This window comes from Ahaetulla prasina, chromosome 2 (genome assembly GCF_028640845.1).
Source record: "Ahaetulla prasina isolate Xishuangbanna chromosome 2, ASM2864084v1, whole genome shotgun sequence".
Lineage (NCBI taxonomy): Eukaryota > Metazoa > Chordata > Lepidosauria > Squamata > Colubridae > Ahaetulla > Ahaetulla prasina.
In genome coordinates, this window is record NC_080540.1 from 277,892,060 (window position 1) to 277,911,590 (window position 19,531).

The 19,531-nt window shown below is 41.7% G+C and overlaps 1 protein-coding gene across 3 annotated transcripts in view; it reads left to right on the forward strand.

Moving 5' to 3' along the window:
* Positions 1 to 1,583: 1,583 nt before the first annotated feature.
* The window catches only part of DAB2 (DAB adaptor protein 2), a 54,634-nt gene continuing 36,686 nt past the window's right edge, over positions 1,584 to 19,531 (forward strand). For 2 of the 3 annotated variants that reach the window (XM_058170288.1, XM_058170289.1), the window contains exon 1: positions 1,584 to 1,806. The gene's annotated coding sequence lies outside the window, so the exon portion shown is untranslated. The remainder of the gene's footprint in view (positions 1,807 to 19,531) is intronic. The other variant, XM_058170292.1, reaches the window with a different exon arrangement.

Consider the following 19,531-nt stretch of genomic DNA (forward strand, 5'->3'; position numbering starts at 1 on the left):
ATCTTAAAGTGACCAAGGTTGAGAAACACTGATCTATGCTATTTTTGACCCATGAGATTTTTGCATGGTATAATTGAAATTGCAAAAAAAAATAAAATTAAATGGATCGCATCTTATGGAACTGTTTTGTGTGTTTTTTTATTTCCACTCACAAGCATTTATTATTGCTCAGGTAAAAAAACTGAATGGAAGCTACTATTAAATATCAATTTTAATTATACTCAAAGGTTAATAAACTGTTCACAGAGGAAGTGGATTTAAAAGGCAAATAGGCAGAAATAATCATGCAAAGTTGGGTTTTCCAGATTTTTTTTTCAACAAATACTCTGGTACATAGATAATAATTGAGCAAAATTTTCCAATTTCTTTGATTCATATGGAAACTGATCACCCAGGTTTTTTTTTAAAAAAAGATATATTCTGCCTTTATATGCTTGAATATATAACAATGAGTTTGCTTTATTCAATCATTCTGAAGAATTGTACAAAACAATAAAGTGATATATGGCATCCTGCAGAGTTTCTCAACTTTAGCAACTTTATGATAAGTGGACTTCAATTCCCAGAATTCCCATGCTGGCTGGGGAATTCTGAGAGTTGAAGTCCACCCATCTTAAACTTGCCAAGATAGAGAAACCCTGTTCTATAGAATTTGGGAAATGCAAAGGCCAAATCTGTTTCATTTGTTCCTTTCAGATATAAAAATAAAACATTCCTCTAGCTTCCAGGACATCTAACCCACAATTTACTTAATCAGGATTTACTCAATCAGCTGGATTCACCTTAGCCTTTGAAGCATGTCCTGCGAGAATTTCCCATTTGAGCCCATCCAGTTATATGAATCCTGTCACTTGCTTTTGTGTGTGTGTGTGTGTGTATCTATATGTGTGTGTGTGTGTGTGTATCTATGTATGTATGTATGTATGTGTATATGTATATGTATATGTATATATGTGTGTTGTTGGTTGGTATGTGGCTAACTTCAGCCAGTGGACCATTGTCAACTCAAATGAGTTGCTTAGTTCCCAAATAAACTGAGCAATGAACTCAGAGTATATTGGCTGGAATATGGTGGTTTCATTTCTGATTTGCTGGTAACACCAAATCAGTTAAAAGAGCAAGGAGCTGCATTCACACAACATGATAAACTTGGTTAGCATTAACCTTATGTTAACTTTAGGCAATTTAGCCTACTGTGCCAAACCCAGCCTGGGGGAAGGGGAGATTTATGGTTGGTCGGCAGGTTAAGGTATTCTACAAATCTAGTAAACAGAAGAAATCATCCATGGGATTACCGTATTTTATTTATTTAGTTATTTACGGTATTTAGTTAGTTATAATCCATCACCTTGTCTGAACGCAGGCTAGGGGGGTGCCAGGCGAATCCTGCCGGCGTGCCTATTCAAAGGGATGCGCGAACACGCAACACTGCCTCCGTTCACACAACGGGGGTGGGGAGGCTCGCACGTCGTGCGAAGGCAGCTCCTCCTCTTGCTGCTGCCGCCGTTTCGGCTCTTCTTTTCCCTCCTCCTCGGTGCGGAAGGAGTTAAGTTTTGGCAGGCGCAAGACACAGTTAAGGGGGAGTCGCCCGAAGCCGAGGCAGGCAGCGCAAACATCGCGGCGCATTCCTGGGTAGCCCTCAGCTGCCAGCATCTGATTAAAACCATCTCTCTCGCTGTGAGTGGCTAACTAAACAGAAGGCTGGAGTACGGCTGCGTCTATTTAAGCCGAGTTGCCGGAGCTGCGCCTTCGCCGGCTCCAGGGGAAAAAAAGCCTCATGCGCTAAGCGGGTCGGGGATAAGCCGGGTAAGTTGGCAACCAAGGAAAAAAAAAAAAGGACGCGTCTTTGGGGAGCCTCGGAAGGGCGACGCTGCAAAGGGGTCGCGGTGGGCTGCGCGTTTGGAAACGCCGAGTTGGGTTAAGGAAGGAAAGGAGGAGACGGTGGCCAACTCAAGGGACGAAACCAAAGCGGTCGCGGCTTGGGAGGGAAGCGTCTTCCGCGGCTCTTTTTTCTTTTTTTCCTTCCCCTCCCTCGGCCCCCCCAAAAAGGAATCTCCTTGGGGATCTATTTCTCCGGGATTTTCGGTCGCCTGGCCGAAAGCGGCTGCTTTTTGCTCGAGCTGCTTGCGAAATAACGAGGATCTTTTCTGATCTCCATCCGAGCTGGCTTGTTGAGCCGCCGAGCAGACGCGCATGGATTATGCGGGCTATAAAACCTCTATGGAGACAGATTTTCTCCGCGCCCCCCCCCTTACGTTTTCTAAAAGCTTTTTTTTTTAATATGAGTTGCCAAAAAAAAAAAGAAGTGGGGGGAGAGGAAGAGTGCTTGCTGTAAGGCTTGTTCGAGGAATCCAGAAACCTTTGCCAATCTTGGAGGCTGACGGTAGGAAAAAGGGAGGCAACAGAATGAATGGGAAGCACATAGAGACCGAGCGAGCTGTAAATATGGTGTTTTGTATAGGAAACTTGGCTTAGAAGATTACCTTTTCAGAATGGAAAATACCACCCTAAGAGTCCAGGATTTCAAAGCGGGGGAGGGCATTGACTTAAGAAAATAAGTATTGGCGTTTAAAAACAACAACAGGCAGATGCTTGCAGATGCTAACAAGGAAAACTTGGAAGAGTTGTGGAATAAAGCAATGAAATTTCAGAAGATGAAAACTGCAAATTCCTCAGAACTGGAGGGGAGGGAAAATAGATGGTTAGGAGTTGTAGGCCTTTCCTCTTAATGTAAACCCACTTGTTCGTATGCTTTTAAAAAAATGTTAAATTAAGCCCTGGTACTTTGAGTCACTGGACAATGTTCTAAACATAATAGCTTTGCCTGGAGCAGAATTTCCTCCCAGGTGTAACATTATTCCTGCAGCTCCTTCCTTGCCCAAGTGAAAACAAATAATAACTTCCCCAAAGCAGCCCAAGATGGAATGATATGGTTTTCCCAACAGCAATGGATGAATAGTGCTTTAGTCTGTGAGTGAACCAGTTATGTTGAAATTAACTTTAGGCATGTCTGGCTCATCTTTTGAAGATAAAGTATTGTTACTTTTAAAAGCCTCTAAAGGACTTGTAGGATTCTTGTTCCCTTCGACCTTCCCCTCCTCCCATGCCTGTTTGTTGGGAAGGCTAAACCTTTCTTAAGGGATAAAATGCGTATTTGGTGTCAGCATCTGGAAGCATTTGTCTAAAAAAACCAACATTGGCCATGTTATGTGAAATAATACATAGTCTATGGTTTCAGTAAGATGTCTTGTTCCCCAGTGAAGGTGGAAGCAAAGATTATCTGGGGATTGCAGGATTAATTATGGACAGCAGACACATTCTTGCTTAGGAAGAAAGTGGGTTTGCCAATTTATCTGCTAGTTCTTTTTAATCCAGCATGTCTGAATGCAGGCTAAGTGCCTGCCTTCTATTGCTGGGTGTTCATACCAAGTTAGTTTCATTACTAGGAAGAAAATTGCTCTCCTCAATGGCTTTGGATTTAGGAAGCCTCTAGCACACACCCTAATGTGTGTTGATGCTGGCTGGAAAGAAAGCTGCTGATATCTTGGAAGGAAAATTGTCTCCAGCTGTATGTAGAGATCCTGCAAAAGGTTAGTTGAAGCTAGAAAAGGGAGCTAATGTCTCATACAATGTATTCTTGGGCTGTATGAAGCAAAATGAGAGACAGCTGACTCTACCGTCACAGGTGTGATAAAGAGTGTTGTGGCTTCTGTTAATGAAATAAAATCTAAGTAGGTTTCATGGTGTTCTGTGTGTAACCTTGATTAGCTGAAATGCTTGCTATTCACTCAGCCTGTTTGATACGTAGAGTTGGCAACTACGGGTCAAGGAAAATAATTTTCAGCAATGCTCTTGTAACCTCTGATACAAACGATGGAATTTTTTCTCTTGGACTGCATGTCCAGGAAGACCTGGAAATTGCTTTGTAAGCAGAAGACTGTGAGTGAAGTTGTAATGTTTAACTCTGGTTAAAAATGTCTTCAGTGGGCTACTGACATTGGGAGCAATGTAGGATCAAGGATTACAATGTAGATGTGAAATGTGATGGTACAGTTTTATTAGCTACTTATGAGGAAGCTTTTGAAGACCTTGTTAGTCTCATTAGTAAGGCATCCCCTTACAATGGTTGTGCAAAATATTAAGTACTTGCTGCATTCTTTCACTCATGTAAATGTTGAGTCATCTTTTCAGTCCCAGCAAGGGGCTGTAACAGCAAATAGAGATACAGAGGATAACCAGCTTAGCCTGCTCTGTACAGCTGAGATACAGCCAGCAGGAGGGTTTATCAGAAAGCTGGTTTCAGCAAGGTTTTTCATAATTTAGTCTCCCAATATGATACCCTCCAGATAAGAGACTTCCCGAGAGTGCCAGGTATGGGGAAGGCGGATTATGAATAGTTTTGAAATGTAGATGTATGGAATAAATGTATGTAAATCTCTGGGATTCTTAAAAGCAACTGGATGCATAGCTAGTGCCAACCTCAGGTTATACTAGTCATTTGATGTGTGGAACTAATTTCCTAGCAAAGCGTATTGAATAGAGCAGTTGGTATCAAATCATGGTCATGAGAAACTTTGCTTGAATGTCTTCATTTTTGTTCTAACATATCCTGCTGAGAGTGTCTTCTTCAACCCCTTGAATTTGTTTGGATGAAAAGTCCTCTAATAAATTCTGAGGAATCTCTAAAATGTAGACATTGCAACATGTTTTTTCTGAAGAGTTGCTTCTACTGGAAATCGATTGGACAGCAGTTGAGATGAGGAGGAGATGATTAATTTCCAGCCTGATATAGTTTTTTCACAGATCTTGCCAAGCAAGGCACATGACAGTATTGCTGAAAGGAGATTTGATTAGGAAGGAAAGTGAAGAAAGCAGATGAGTCAGTTTGCCTTCTAGTCAAATTGCATTTGGCTACAATTTCTACAATCTGATGTTTTGATTGTGCTGCCTGGAACTTTTGGGGACTGAAGTTTAAATCATTTGCAGGTACCTGATTGCTTATTCCTAGGCCTGTCTTATATATTGTATTAGCCACAGATGTCAATGACCTTAACACCTCTGTCCTGGGCCTCACTGATTTGCAATAGCAATAGCACTTAGACTTACCCTGTTTTCCCCAAAATAAGACATCCCCTGATAATAAGCCCAATCGGGCTTTTGAGCACATGGCAATAAGGCACGGTTATATACCACTTCACAGTGCTTTACAACAGGGGTCTCCAACCTTGGTCCCTTTAAGACTTGTGGACTTCAACTCCCAGAGTTCCTCAGCCAGGGACTGTGGGAGTTGAAGTCCACAAGTCTTAAAGGGACCAAGGTTGGAGACCCCTGCTTTACAGCTGTAAGTGGTTTACAGAGTTCCCAGAGTTTATTGCCCCCAACAATCTGGGTCCTCATTTTACTGACCTTGGAAGGATGGAAGCCTGAGTCAACCTTGAGCCATTCAGACTTGAACTCCTGGAATGAGCAGTGAGTTAGTCTGCAATACTGCATTCTAACCACTGAACCACCATGTTTCTACCATTAACCATGGTATCTTTCTGGATCAGCTCAGTGATTTGGGAGATACCATGTTGTGATGGTTTCCCCCCAATTACACTTGCTGCTGGAGGGAGTTGGCCCACCTAAGAATTCTGCTTTGCAGGGTATCAGCTTGTTGAGGGCAATATGCTGACACTGTAAACCAGGGGTCTCCAACCTCAGCGGCTTTAAGACTTGTGGACTTCAACTCCCAGAATTCCTCAGCCAGCTCTGAGTTGAGTTCCTCAGCCAATTCTGGGAGTTGAAATCCACAAGTCTTAAAGTCACCAAGGTTGGAGACCCCTGCTTAATCTGCTTAGAATGAGCTGTAAAGCACTATGAAGAGGTATATAAGCCTTAATTGCTATTACTATCAGGGCTGTACCTTCTCCCCACTTACCGGTATTTTAAATATCTACAGGAAACGACTGGGGAACTACAGGAAACGACTAGTGTCCAGTATTATCAGTATATTGATTATTTCAGGTGTAGATCTTTGTCCTTGGCTGAACAGGTATGGCTGTCAAAGTCCTGGCCTGGCATCTGGATACTATAGGACTTTGGTTGAGGGAAGAAGAGTTTTTGGTGAAATTTAGGAGCTATGGTTGAACAGTGGTTAGTTAGAATGTAGTATTGCAGGTTAACTCGGCTCACTGCCAGGAGTTCAATCCTGACTGGCTCAAGGTTGACTCAGCCTTCCATCCTTCCGAGTTTGGCAAAATGAGGACCCAGATTGTTGGGGGCAGTAGGCTGACTCTGTAAACCACTTAGAGAGGGCTGTAAAGCACTATGAAGCAGTATGTAAGTCTAAGTGCTATTGCTACTTACCAAGACCAGATTGTCCATTCTTGGTTCTACTCAGGGTTGTACTCCCCTACATGTGCAATTTGGCCAGCCTCCTAGACTCCAGCAGCTCCTGATCATTTACCCAACTTTGTCTTGTGCTTCAGTTGCTTCCCTTTCTGGATTGGGAGGTCCTGCCCACTGCTTCTGAATGGAGTACTGCAATGTGCTCTATCTAGTGCTGCCCTCTAAGGCTGTTGAAAAACTCCCCAACAATCCAGAATGCAGTGATAGTTATAGTTATGGATGCCCCTCATATACACATGTAACATCACTAACTTTCTGAGCCACACCAACTACCTATGGTTTGATAACTTGGGTGCAATTTAAGGAACTGGTTATTTATCTATAAAATTTTTCATAACACAGAACCAGGATATTTATGAGACCTCTGTAACTTTTTATCCTACAGACTCTAAGGGTAGGAATGCTTGGGTCCCATCCTTCAAACAATGCCATCTGATGGGACTGCCCTCTGGAATGATCTCACCCCTGACCCTACTGGTCCTCAGAAAGATATTTTAAAATATGGCTTTTTCCTGTGGATTTTACCTGGTTTTTTTTCTTTTTCTTTTATTGTGCACCAACAGGAGTCACAGCGTTTTGAGTCTGGAGGCTGTATAAATTCTTTAAATAACTTAAATAAATGAAAACCATATTATGGCTCAAAGGTGTATGCATCAAAAGATTTTGGCTTAAAATTGTTATTTTAGCATCACTGGGTTGCATATGTGAATTTAATTTATCTTGTATCTTAAGTATTATTAGACCCTGAAGTTCAGAGGAGTTTATTATTACTTTTGTTATGGCTGTCCAGTCCAAAAGATGTGCAACAAGCAATATATAAAAATATCAAATTAAACTTGAAACAAAATATATTAACCTGGACAAAAACCAGCTACAATAATCAGGCACAATAATACCATCACCACCCCAGGCTTCTAGAACAGGGGTCTCCAACCTTGGCGACTTTAAGACTTGTGGACTTCAATTCCCAGAATTCCTCAGCCAGCTTTGCTGAGGAATTCTGGGAGTTGAAATCCACAAGTCTTAAAGTTGCCAAAGCTGACTGAGGAATTCTGGGAGTTGAAGTCCACAAGTTTTAAAGTTGCCAAGGTTGCCAAAGCTGGCTGAGGAATTCTGGGAGTTGAAGTCCACAAGTTTTAAAGTTGCCAAGGTTGCCAAAGCTGGCTGAGGAATTCTGGGTTGAAGTCCACAAGTCTTAAAGTTTCCAAGGTTGAAGACCCCATTCTAGAATACTATCAAGTCTTAAGGCCTTCTAGAACCCCAGGAGAGGGAAAGCTGTATGAATCTCTGAGGCAATGGTATACCAGAAGGCAGGAGCCGCAGTGACAGAAAGCACACTTTCTCTCACAAGATGGTAATGTTTAATTGAGGGGGAACCACAGTGTCTCTGAAGATAGGGAGAAATGATTGGAGACAGGAAGTCCCCAAGATTATTAGACCCTGTGTCACAAAGAGCTTTATAGGTGATGGCCAGTACCTTGAATTGCATTCAGAAGCTAGTTAGCAGTCAATGCAGCTTGCAACACAACAGTGGTACGGGGCATGAAGTGCCCATTACAGTTTCCACCACTGTATTTTGGAACAGCTGTAGTTTCTGGATGGTCTTCCAAGTGCAGCCCTCTAAATGCATTGCAGTACAGTAGTCCAGTTCTGAGATCACCAGGGCATAATGAGTGACTTCCTGTTTGAGGAAAGGGTGAAATTGGCAGACTAGATAAACCTATGCAAAGGGCCACCTGGCCGCAGTTGTCACCTACTCCTTAGGTGTCAGCCCTCCAAGACTAAGGATGGAAATGTCCCTAACTCAGGGGACTCAATGAGTCACAGCTACTCAGTTATGTCAGGCTTGAGCTGAAGTCTGTTCTCTATCCAGTTGTTTAGGTTAGTACATAACTGACTTCATCCATGCACCTTGGAGTTGAGATGTATAGTTGGGTGTCATCCATATACTGATGATACTAAAGCCTTAACTTTTAAATTTGGCTCTTAGTAAAACATCTAAGTACATTGTATTGTCACTGAGTTTTAATTTACACTCTGAAATTCCTAACTGAAATTTCTATTCAGCAGAAATTGAGCAAAAAAGTAGAGATTACAATATATACATACCAGTTGTCTTTGAGCAATAGCAATCATCCTATCCTTTGTAGATGTAATATACCAAGATTTATTAGTTTATCTCAGATGTTTTGCATTTATAAAAGAGGATACAGATTGTATAGCAATCTGGGGTAATCCTGTTTTTCCTCCAGCAGTTTGGGGGAATGTACCTATTACTTCATCCTCCCCACAACTCCTCTGCAATAGGTTGGGCTGGGAACTGGTCCAGAATCGCCAACTGGGCATCCGTGGCCAAGGATGAATTTGGGATTTTAGCCAATGTTCTGGTCTTGTGGTTGCTAATTGAATACCCATGAGAAACACACAAGACGACTGAATATTCTCTTGTATGGTTCCAGTAACATAAAACAAAGGCAGTGAGATAAAAATCAACCTCAACACAACATAGTGTATAATTAGCTTTCACCTGTGAGTGCTGGAACCATCCACAGAAGATTGTGAATTAGTGGTGAAGAACATAATCCACCAATTGCTGTATACTTGACAGAGCAAGTTGCCTTAGTTCTGGGATCCATGTATTGGCCAAGATAAACCTTGCATCACTAGACTGACTCATGGGTGGAACCAAGAATTTTTTGGCATCGTTGCAGTCAGCCTTTTGACAAATGCATAGCCATGCCTTCCTTGCTTGATATTAAATTTAATACACTTGCTAGCCCAGAACCCATCGGTGCATATTATTTTTTTAATTCTTATTAAACTTCAAACCAATGCTTGCTATTAAACTTCATACACTTTCCTAGCCTAGAACCAATCAGTGCATATTATTCTATTTTTTAAAAAAAAAAAATTTTATTAAACATTTTTCAAAAAAAATATCTTTAAACAATAGTTTCTTTCGAAAAATTATAATATATATATATATATATATATAATTCTTAATATATATTATTGCATATTATTCTTTATTATTATTGTTGTTGTTGTTGTTATTATTATTATTATTATTATTATTATTATTATTATTATTATTATTATTTAATTTTTATACCGCCCTTCTCCCGAAGGACTCAGGGCAGTTCACAGCCAGATAAAACCAACAATAAATAGATACAATACAAATAAAAACATTAATAAAAAACTTATTAAATTTGGCCCCTAAATTAAAATACATAAAACTATAAAACCCCATTTAAAATTACAAATAATAATACTAGTTCTATGCCAGTCCTGCGCGGAAGAATAAATATGTCTTCAGCTCGCGGCGGAAGGTCCGGAAGGTCAGGAAGTTGACGAAGTCCTGGGGGAAGCTTGTTCCAGAGGGTAGGGGCCCCCACAGAGAAGGCCCTCCCCCTGGGGGCCGCCAGCCGACATTGTTTGGCTGACAACACGCTGAGGAGGCCCTCCCTATGGGAGCGCATGGGTCGGTGGGAGGCAAATGGTGGCAGAAGGCGATCCCATAGATAGCCCAGTCCTAGGCCATGGAGCGCTTTAAAGGTGATAACCAACACCTTGAAGTGCACCTGGAAGACCACAGGCAGCCAGTGCAGCTTGTGCAGGATAGGTGTTACATGGGAGCCATGAGTGGCTCCCTCTATCACCCGCGCAGCCGCATTCTGGACCAACTGAAGCCTCCGGGTGCTCTTCAAGGGGAGCCCCATGTAGAGAGCATTGCAGTAGTCCAGGCGAGAAGTGACGAGAGCATGAGTGACTGTGCATAGGGAATCCCGGTCTAGAAAGGGGCGCAACTGGCGGATCAGGCATACCTGATAGAAAGCTCTCCTGGAGAAGGTCGTCAGATGTTCTTCGAAGGACAACCGCCCATCCAGGAGAACGCCCAAGTTGCGCACCCTCTTCATCGGGGCCAGTGACTCGCCCCCAACAGTCAGCTGCGGCTGCAGCTGGCTGTACCGGGATGCCGGCATCCACAGCCACTCCGTCTTGGAGGGGTTGAGCTTGAGCCTGTTTCTCCCCATCCAGACCCTCAGGGCCTCCAGACACCGGGACAGCACCGGGACTTCGACAGCTTCGTTGGGGTGGCCTGGGGTGGAAATGTACAGCTGAGTGTCATCAGCGTACAGCTGGTAACTCTCCCCAATCCCCAAGACCTTAATCCATGTTCTTTATGCTGTTTCCCCCCATTAATTTGCCATAACGGGGTTCTTGCTTGGTGCAAGCATCTTTAAAGGGAAAGGATCCCAAATCATGTGTCAGAATGCCATGGACTATAGCTTTTTCAGATGTTTTCCAGCTGTAGGGGGACAATCAACATTTATGTGACATGATGGCAAATATCATACTTTTTGTCTCTGAAAAACAGCTGGGAAGATTGACAAAACCTGGCAAAAAATGTTTCAACAAATTCAGTTTAAGTTTGAATATATTAACATTTTAGGAACTTAACAGTAGTAAGTTTTTCTTGTAATTGTTCAAGAAAGGATCAGAAAAAATGTATTGATCTATCTTGGATGTTATAGTAAACAAAGCAAACAAGGAATGTCACTTTAAATTCCAAGATAAGGAAGCGAGATTCCAGTTGTACAATATTGAAAAGTATTTTGTAAATATTTCCTGTTTGGAATTCAGTGTCAGAAAAGAAAGGTTTTTTTCCCCCCCCAAAGGATTTGTGCTTTAATTCAGGGGTCTCCAACCTTGGTCCCTTTAAGACTTGTGGACTTCAACTCCCAGAGTCCAGCCAGCAAAGAGAGGAACTCTGGGAGTTGAAGTCCACAAGTCTTAAAGGGACCAAGGTTGGAGACCCCTGCTTTAATTCATTTTTACCTATGCAGACTCTTACAATTAAGTCAGAGGTTTGCCTGAACCGGTAGCGGAAATCGCAGGTGGGCCTGCCCACCCATCCCGGCTCTATGCCATCCTATTTAGGCATGTTTTTTAGCTGTGCACATGCATGCAAGCCGCACGTCTGAGCAAAGTGCATGCACAGAAGTCCGTGCGCATCTGTGGACCACACACGTGCTCACATTTCAGAATCAGTAGGGAAGGTAAGTGAATACCACTCCTGCCCTGGATGGCTAGACTTAGTAAACAGGAAAATATGAAGTTATAACGGGAGAATAATATCTATGCCCTACATTGGCACAGAAGAGTTCACCATCCTGATCTGGTCAAGAATGAAGTGCCAGAATAAACTGTGACAGCACATGTCTTATTAGCATAGGGCTGTTTCACTGCAGACTTATTAATTATTATACAGGACCAGATTCTTCTACAATTCCTCCATCTAATATCAATTAGTAAAGCCTAGGTATACATTTATACATTTAAAAGACTTGTATAGCTGCCCATCTTATAGAACACAACTCCAGCCAACTACAAAACCAGATTCTTCTTGTGCCATATCCGTCATCAGACGTTGGTGATCATGTTGACAATCCTATTTTTATCAACAGCCCCACGAAAAAGTGCTGTTGAGTTTTGTTCAAACCAATCCCTTAGATTTTGAGCTACGGTGGCATAGTGGTTAGAGTCCAGTAGTGCAGGCTACTTCTGCTGATCACCAGCTGCCAGCAGTTTGGCAGTTCAAATCTCACCAGGTTCAAAGTTGACTCAGCCTTCCATCCTTCCATCCTTCCAAGGTGGGTAAAATGAGGACCCAGATGGTTGGGGGCAATAGGCTGACTCTGTAAACCGCTTAGAAAGGGCTGTAAAGCACTATGAAGCGGTATATAAGTCTAATTGCTCTTGCTGTTTTGAAGCCATGATGATGTTCTTCTGCCTGGACCTCCACAATTGCCAGTCCATCATTTTACAGAATCCTTGGGGTCCACATGATGCTGAGAAAAGGGAGGTTGATTATTTCTTAGATTTATATGCTGCCCAGAATTGTACAACAGTGAGATCAGCAACATATAAATTTAATAAATAAATATCACCTTTCTCAGCACCTTGAGGAAAAGCCAACCCTCTGAAGCCAGTCGGGAAAGATACCATGGTCAATGGAATCAAAAACTGTTGAGATTCTCACATCATCTCTGTTTCAAACCTTTCAAGATGACCAATGCTGTCTGTATACACTCTGAACCCAGTCTGAAAATGATCCAGACAATAAACTTTCGTATGATTTGATGTGATTTGTAATATGATTTGATGATATTATACAATATGATTATATTATACAGTGTGTCTTAGATTTATTCCTAAGACATTCCAAAATAAAACAAGCAATTAAAAGCAACACAGAATAGTGCTCTAGAGCAGGGGTCTCCAACCTTGGCAACTTTAAGACTTGTGGACTTCAACTCCCAGAATTCCTCAGCCAGGAGTTGAAGTCCACAAGTCTTAAAGTTGCCACGGTTGGAAACCCCTGCTCTAGAGTGATGGCCCTCAATCTTTCTGGTCTCAGGGATTAGTTTTTTTCGGGGGGTGGGGGGGTGGGGGGGGATTAACCAGGCACAATCTCAGATCATGATGTGGACCCCTGCTCTAAAGCGAAGTTAGGAGTTCAAACAAGTTTGGTTTGAATCCTGGTTCTGCTTGTTAAGGGTTAGGGTTATAGACAAACCTCCTCAACCTCATTCTCCTTGTGTGCTATGAAGATGTGGAGAAGAGTAATTGATAATATTACTGTTATGGTAATTGACATATTTAGTGGATATGCTGTTTTTGAACACTAGAAATGCTGAAATGTAAAATCAATATTGAACTTCAATGTAGAAATTTGAATGAGAATGTCATCCCCTAAGAACAAGCTTAATGTTCATATGCTTAGGATCTGTTTATGATCATTGATAGGAAAGGAATACAATTCCATTCTTTGAATTAAGTATATTTGCTGATGACTGAAGTGCTATGTAGTAAAATGTGCTGTATAAGCCAAAATGCCTTAGTTTTTGAGACAGGATGTTGTAATTCATTTCACAACTTCCCCTTTGAAGTATATAACAATTCATGAATTATCCTCTTCTTGACTTACCCTTGACTCAAGGATATCACCATTCTTGGTGGTATGAATACAATAGATATACAAGTTTAGCAAATTCTTGGCATAATTTCCCAATACAGTGCTGTATTACTCATTCTGTTTCAGTGGAATGCATTCAGTTATAGTATCCATCCATGTGCATGGCTGAGCAAAGGAGGGAAAACTCCTATTTGTTGCTAAGTAAATGTATTCCTTCCTGGCTATTTCTAAATAATAAAAATCCAAATAAAGGAGTTGTCTATTCTCCAAGGAAGAAGATGAATTTTCCTGTGTGTGAAAATTTCACTGTGTGTGAATTTCACTGATGAGAATAAGGTGGCTGAATTTACACAATGGGCCTTGTCTTGGTTACTGAATTAATTCACCTTGCCTGGGTTGTTGTAGTGTATTGAACAGCACCCTGATCAAATTACAAAATAGGCAGTCAGATTTTAACAATGTATTAGCTATATTTTTGAACTGTTTGATTTCAAGTGATTTAAAAATAAAGACCAATGGGAAGGAGCCAAAATCTGAAGGTTGCACACCAATCGTTAGCAATAGATAGAATAAGCTAGTTTTCCTAATTAAAGTGAGGTTTTTCTTGGATGCTGACTTCTAAATTTGTCTGCATCTTTGTCTGTGAATAGAAGATGGCATTCCTATTCTATACATTGGTATAGAACGTATCAGTTAGATTGAATTTCTTAAGAAATGGAGATTAGATGCAGGATAGTGTTTGATTGGATAAAGGACACCTTTTTTTTAGAATATATTTAGAGCTATTAATATAACTGAATGCAAATTGCTGGGTTAAATGTTGGTATTTGGGGGGGGGTGTTTCTTGCTTTTAAATGTTAATGTTTATCAAGGTAATTTTCAACTTACAGCTGGTCATTTAAGGACTGTTTGCAGTCGTCACACTTGTAGAACAGATGCTTTGTAGCCTGTAAAGCACTTGTAGGCATTTGTAGGCGCTGCCCTCCAGCTCACTTAACTATATTTCTCAGCAGAGTCTTTCAGAATGCTGGTTTCACTAGCATTTTCTCCCCCAGAGAGGAGAAGGATGTTAACAAAGGAGATAGATTCCAAAAGATAAAATACTGAAGGCTCCTGAAAGGCTCCAAGTCTCAGTATTCTGAAATGTATGCAGCTGCATAAAGACGGTACTGGGTTCCACTTACCTTCGCTACCGGTTCAAAACTGTGAGCATGCACGTGCGCATGCACAGAGTGTCCATGATGATGTCTGGGTGGGGGTGGGGGCAGAGCTGCCACCACCACTACCAGTTCGCCCGAACTGGGGTGAACCTGTAGAAACCCACCACTGCTTAAGGACCATAATGGGGAGCTCAGATTGCGATTGTGAAGCAAAGCAGTCATATTGGATTTCTTTCTTAATGCTACAGTGTTTTAGGGCCAAAATTCTGGCTTCAATTGTAGTTCTCAGCCAAGGACTACATATATATATCGTATTCTTTTTCTCAAGGTGACACACACACACACACACACACACACACACACACACACACACACACACACACATAATAGTATTCACTTCTTCAGATTTAATCCATAACCACAACTCTTTAGGCTGGCCTAAAAGTGTAGCCAGATGTCACACCATGAGGTTCCATGTCTCAGAGTGGACTAGAATCTGGATCTCCCAGTTCAGCATCTTAACTTTAGCTCGCTGACTTTAGAAGAGTATTTTAATAACTAAATCTTACCATGCAGTTTGCCATTGGAAAGCCATTGCTGTAATCAAAAGGACTCTGGGTGTCTAAAACAAGTGGTTCTAGACCAGGGGTGTCAAACTGGATTTCTTCGAGGGCCGGATCAGCATTGTAGTTGTAGTTCTCCTCTGCAGGTGGGCTGGGGGGAGTGGGTGGAGACAGGATAGATGGTTTCCTGCAACACCCTGCAAGCTGAAAATGGGGTGATGCATAGCCCCCCCGAGTCCCGTTTTCCCTAGCAGAGGCACCATGGGCTGGTCCTTTGCTATTTCCAGGCCAGCCCCGTGGGCCAGATTTAAGCACCTCACAGGCCGGATCCCTCTGTGGGTCTTGAGTTTGACACTCCTTGTTCTGACCCAGCTCCCCAAACATGACAAACCTTGAAGTTAACTCAATTCCTTTATTAGGAGCGCCAGCAGCCCCAGCAAAAAGTTTCTCTCTCACTGCAGCCTAATAAGTCTGGCCAGCCGGAAGATGAATAGTTGCCTGCCACATCTATTCATCTCCTCCTTTTATCCGCAGAACTGAGGTTGGGGCTTCGCTAACAGTGGTGGCTCTTCCTTCCCAAGGATCGGTCCACGAATTTCCACTGCTCTCCTCTTCTCTGCCTTCTGTGCATCTGCATGTCAGGCACTGGACCCAGCTGTTCCTCCTCTTCCTCATCAGCCACCTCCAGACCTGGGGGCTGTTGTCTCTCCATCTGAGGGCTGAAAGATGGCCCAGACTACGCTTCTGTCTCTCTCTCTCTGCCAGCTCCCCTTCGGAGCTCTCAGGTTGCCTTGTTGCTGACCCTGACTCCCACACCACCACCACCTCTGTTCTAGATCAAAGGTCACCCATTTCAATCTGGGAAGAAATTCCCTTTCTGTACATAGGAAGAAAATGGGAAATGATCAGAACAATCTCCCCACCTCCACAAACACTATCGTTATATGCTTAAAAACCATGTAAAATACAAAAGGGTACATACCTTCTTAAATTCCAAAAAGCAAAGCTATCTTCCACAAGCTATGTAAATTCTTAGCAAGATGCAGGAAGAGGATAAGTACTCTTGAGACTTCCCATATATCTGCCTGTGAAATGTAGACTATTAATCTTGAGTTCTTGCTAGACCAGTGTTTCTCAACCTCAGCAACTTTAAGATGTGTGGACTTCAACACCCATGCTGCCTGGGGAATTCTGAGAGTTGAAATCCACACATCTTGAGTTAGTAAGGTTGAGAAACACTGTGTGAGGCCATGGAGAGATCAACATAAGACATTTACTGTTCGCTGCCTGGCTACATTTTAATAGACCTCAAGATAGTAAATACTCAGAACAATACCCAGAAAGATGAAAATAAACAGTACACCTGTATAAGAGATCCATGAAGTTGTGGGCTAATTAAGATGTATATGTTTTTGTAGCCTGAGGTTAATGCCTAGGTCCGGCAATCTTGGGCCTCGATACAATTGGCAGCCTGGTTAGCAATTTTTCTCATGATACCTGATCTTATTACGTAAGTTACTTTCAATAGCTGCCTGTCAAACTCTCATCAACTTTCTCTAATTTGTGAATGTGAAATGAGCGTGAGAAGTTAAGGTGAATTCCTGCTCTTCCTGTGATCAGTGGGGCGGTTCAGGTCCACAAAGGGAAATTAAATGAAAGGGCCTTGACAGTGAAATGGTTGCCCTTTTGGCAGGACTCTACACCCCTAATCAATTATGATTTCAGCATAGGCCAGCTTAAAAGACACCTCTTTCTTCTTGAATGAAAGGTGAATACGGGTAGTCCTTTCTTAGAGACTGCCTCATTTAGTGACCGTTCAAAGTTATGGTGGTGCTAAAAATCAACTTAGTGACCAGTCCTTACATTTTTTAACCTTCACAGAATATCCCCTGCTCTTAGATTTACTTATTTGCTCCATTTCAATATGACCTAAAAGAGAAAGAACCCAGTTCAGTTGAAGAAAGTAATAAGAAGAAAAGTAAAACTGAAGTAAAATCGTAAGCCCTATCGCTGTCATGGGAGTTTCACCTAGCAACCACTTCATTTAAGAACCAAGTTGCTGGTCCCAACTGTAGACACTAAATGAGGACTACCCGTACTGCTTCCGAGATGACCACTTGTAATCCTGAAGAATTTCCTTCAGATAATATTTCCATTTTTCCATTTGAACCGAGGTACCAAGATTTGGCTCAGTGGCTAAGACGCTGAGCTTGTCAATCAGAAGATCAGCAGTTCAGCGGTTCGAATCCCTAGTGTTGCATAACAGAGTGAACTTCCGTTACTTGTCCCAGGTTCTGCCAACCTAGCAATTTGAAAGCATGTAAAAAATTCAAGTAGAAAAATAGGGACCACTTTGGTGAGAAGGTAGCAGGACTCCGTGCACCTTTGCCATGTATCCACAAGACCGCGGAGATGTTTTTGGACAGCACTGACTCTTCAGCTTAGAAACGGAGATGAGCATCGTCCTTAGAGCCAGAAATGACTAGCACGCATGAGTGGGGGAACCTTTACCTTTACCTTTTTACGAAGATTTTTTAAATGTAACCAGGTTTCTACATTAGAGTAACTCCCAGCTTATTTATCTACAGTTTTTTGAATAAACTCTATACCGAGATATAAATTGTGGTTTACACAAAACCACAATGACTGGGGTCATGCAGCTTTGTAAGCCACAGCCAAATTACAGTATGGCTTTAGCTGTACATTGTCAGAGCCATAATCTTTCAATGTTCTTCAACTTTTGCTAATGTTCAGCAGTGAGAAGCATTCATATCTTTGCATCTACAACGGTCAAAAAAGAGTTTGAAAACATACGCTGTATTTCTGTCCCTGATCCTGTCGGCACATTTTGTAGCATGAATGTAATTCTGAAAATAGAACTTGACTTGCCGGTCACAGAGTGATCCAGCTATTCAGTCACATCCAACTTTCACACTTCCTTCTCTTGCGCTTCTTTGGAGTTCTATCAAGCAGTGAAAAGCAGGACCAACACAAGGCACAAAGCTGAACAGGGCTTGGGTGGAGATTTATGTGATCTGCGTCATAGTAGGTCAAGGCTGGCAGGCAGCTTGGACTATGGCTTGCCATTTATAAATGTCATGCTACTTTGGCTCTACACAAGCTTTGTCATGAGTGATGGAGAGTTCTGTAATTTTCTCTTTTTGACAGATGTTCCCCTCTATTACTTGGATACATATTTTCTAAATGCAAAAACCACTGTACTATGACAATGCATTGCTTCTTCAAACTGGGTGAAAAGTAGGGGAACTCACTGTAATTTAAATGTGAAGTACTCTGTTTTGAGGACAGAAGGTAGAGAAGTAAATTTACCTGTCAAAATGCCACATCAACTTGGAATTTTTTTTTTTCAGGGAATAGATAGGATGTTGATAGGAGAATTATTTTTCAATACTTCAGTACTTCCTGGCCTTTTGATATCATCAGCACATGATTAAAAGCCTTGCAGTTCCCATGACATCCAGAAGGAGGTCTCCAAGATTGATTGATTGATTGATTAAATCACATTTCTACCCCTGGTAATCAAAGAACATGTGGCTGCTTACAGTATCTTGTTTTCCCCAAAATAAGACATTCCCTGATAATAAGCCCAATCAGCAGGGGTGAAATGGTACCAATTCGGGCCGGTTCCCCCGAACCAGTAGTAAAAAACGCTACAGGTTCACTGAACCAATAGTAAAAAAATGTAAAAAAAAAAGTTCCAACAATCAGCTGAGCGACACGTGATCGTCGGAACTTTTTTTTTTACTTTTTAAGCATTTATATTACTACTGCTTCAGGCGAATAGTAGTAAAAATGCTTTTAAAAAGTAAAAAAAGGCTTGGACGATCACGCAGCATGGCTGTGATTGTCCGAGCCCTTTTTTTTTTACTTTTTTAAAGCTTTTTTTTTTACTACCTATTTGCCCGAACAGCTGTGTCGCACAATTGTTGAAACTTTTTTTTTTTACTTTTTTAAAGCATTTTTTACTACCTATTCACTTGAACCGGTAATAAAAAATGTTTTTAAAAAGTTTTTAAAAAGGTTCCCAAGATCACGCACCACAGCTGTTTCCCCACCCCTCGCTATTGTACTTACCTTCCCAAGCCTCCTTTTGGTGTGCGCAGCGCATGTTTGGTGTGAACTATCCATGGGCGCATGCAAAGCTTACTTGGTGCGCAGCCCACATGCGCGGCCCACATGCGCGGTAACAAACCAGTTCAGATTTCACCACTGCCAATCAGGCTTTTGAGAACATGGCAATAAAGCCAAGCGCTTATTTAAAAAAAAATATAAGACAGGATCTTATTTTTGGGTAAACATGGTACATATAAATTAAAACAGCCACGTGAGATTAAAATTCATCTAAATCATAATAATCTCCATCAATAACCACATTAAAAATGCCAAGACACAAAAAGCAACAAGAAAAAAAAATG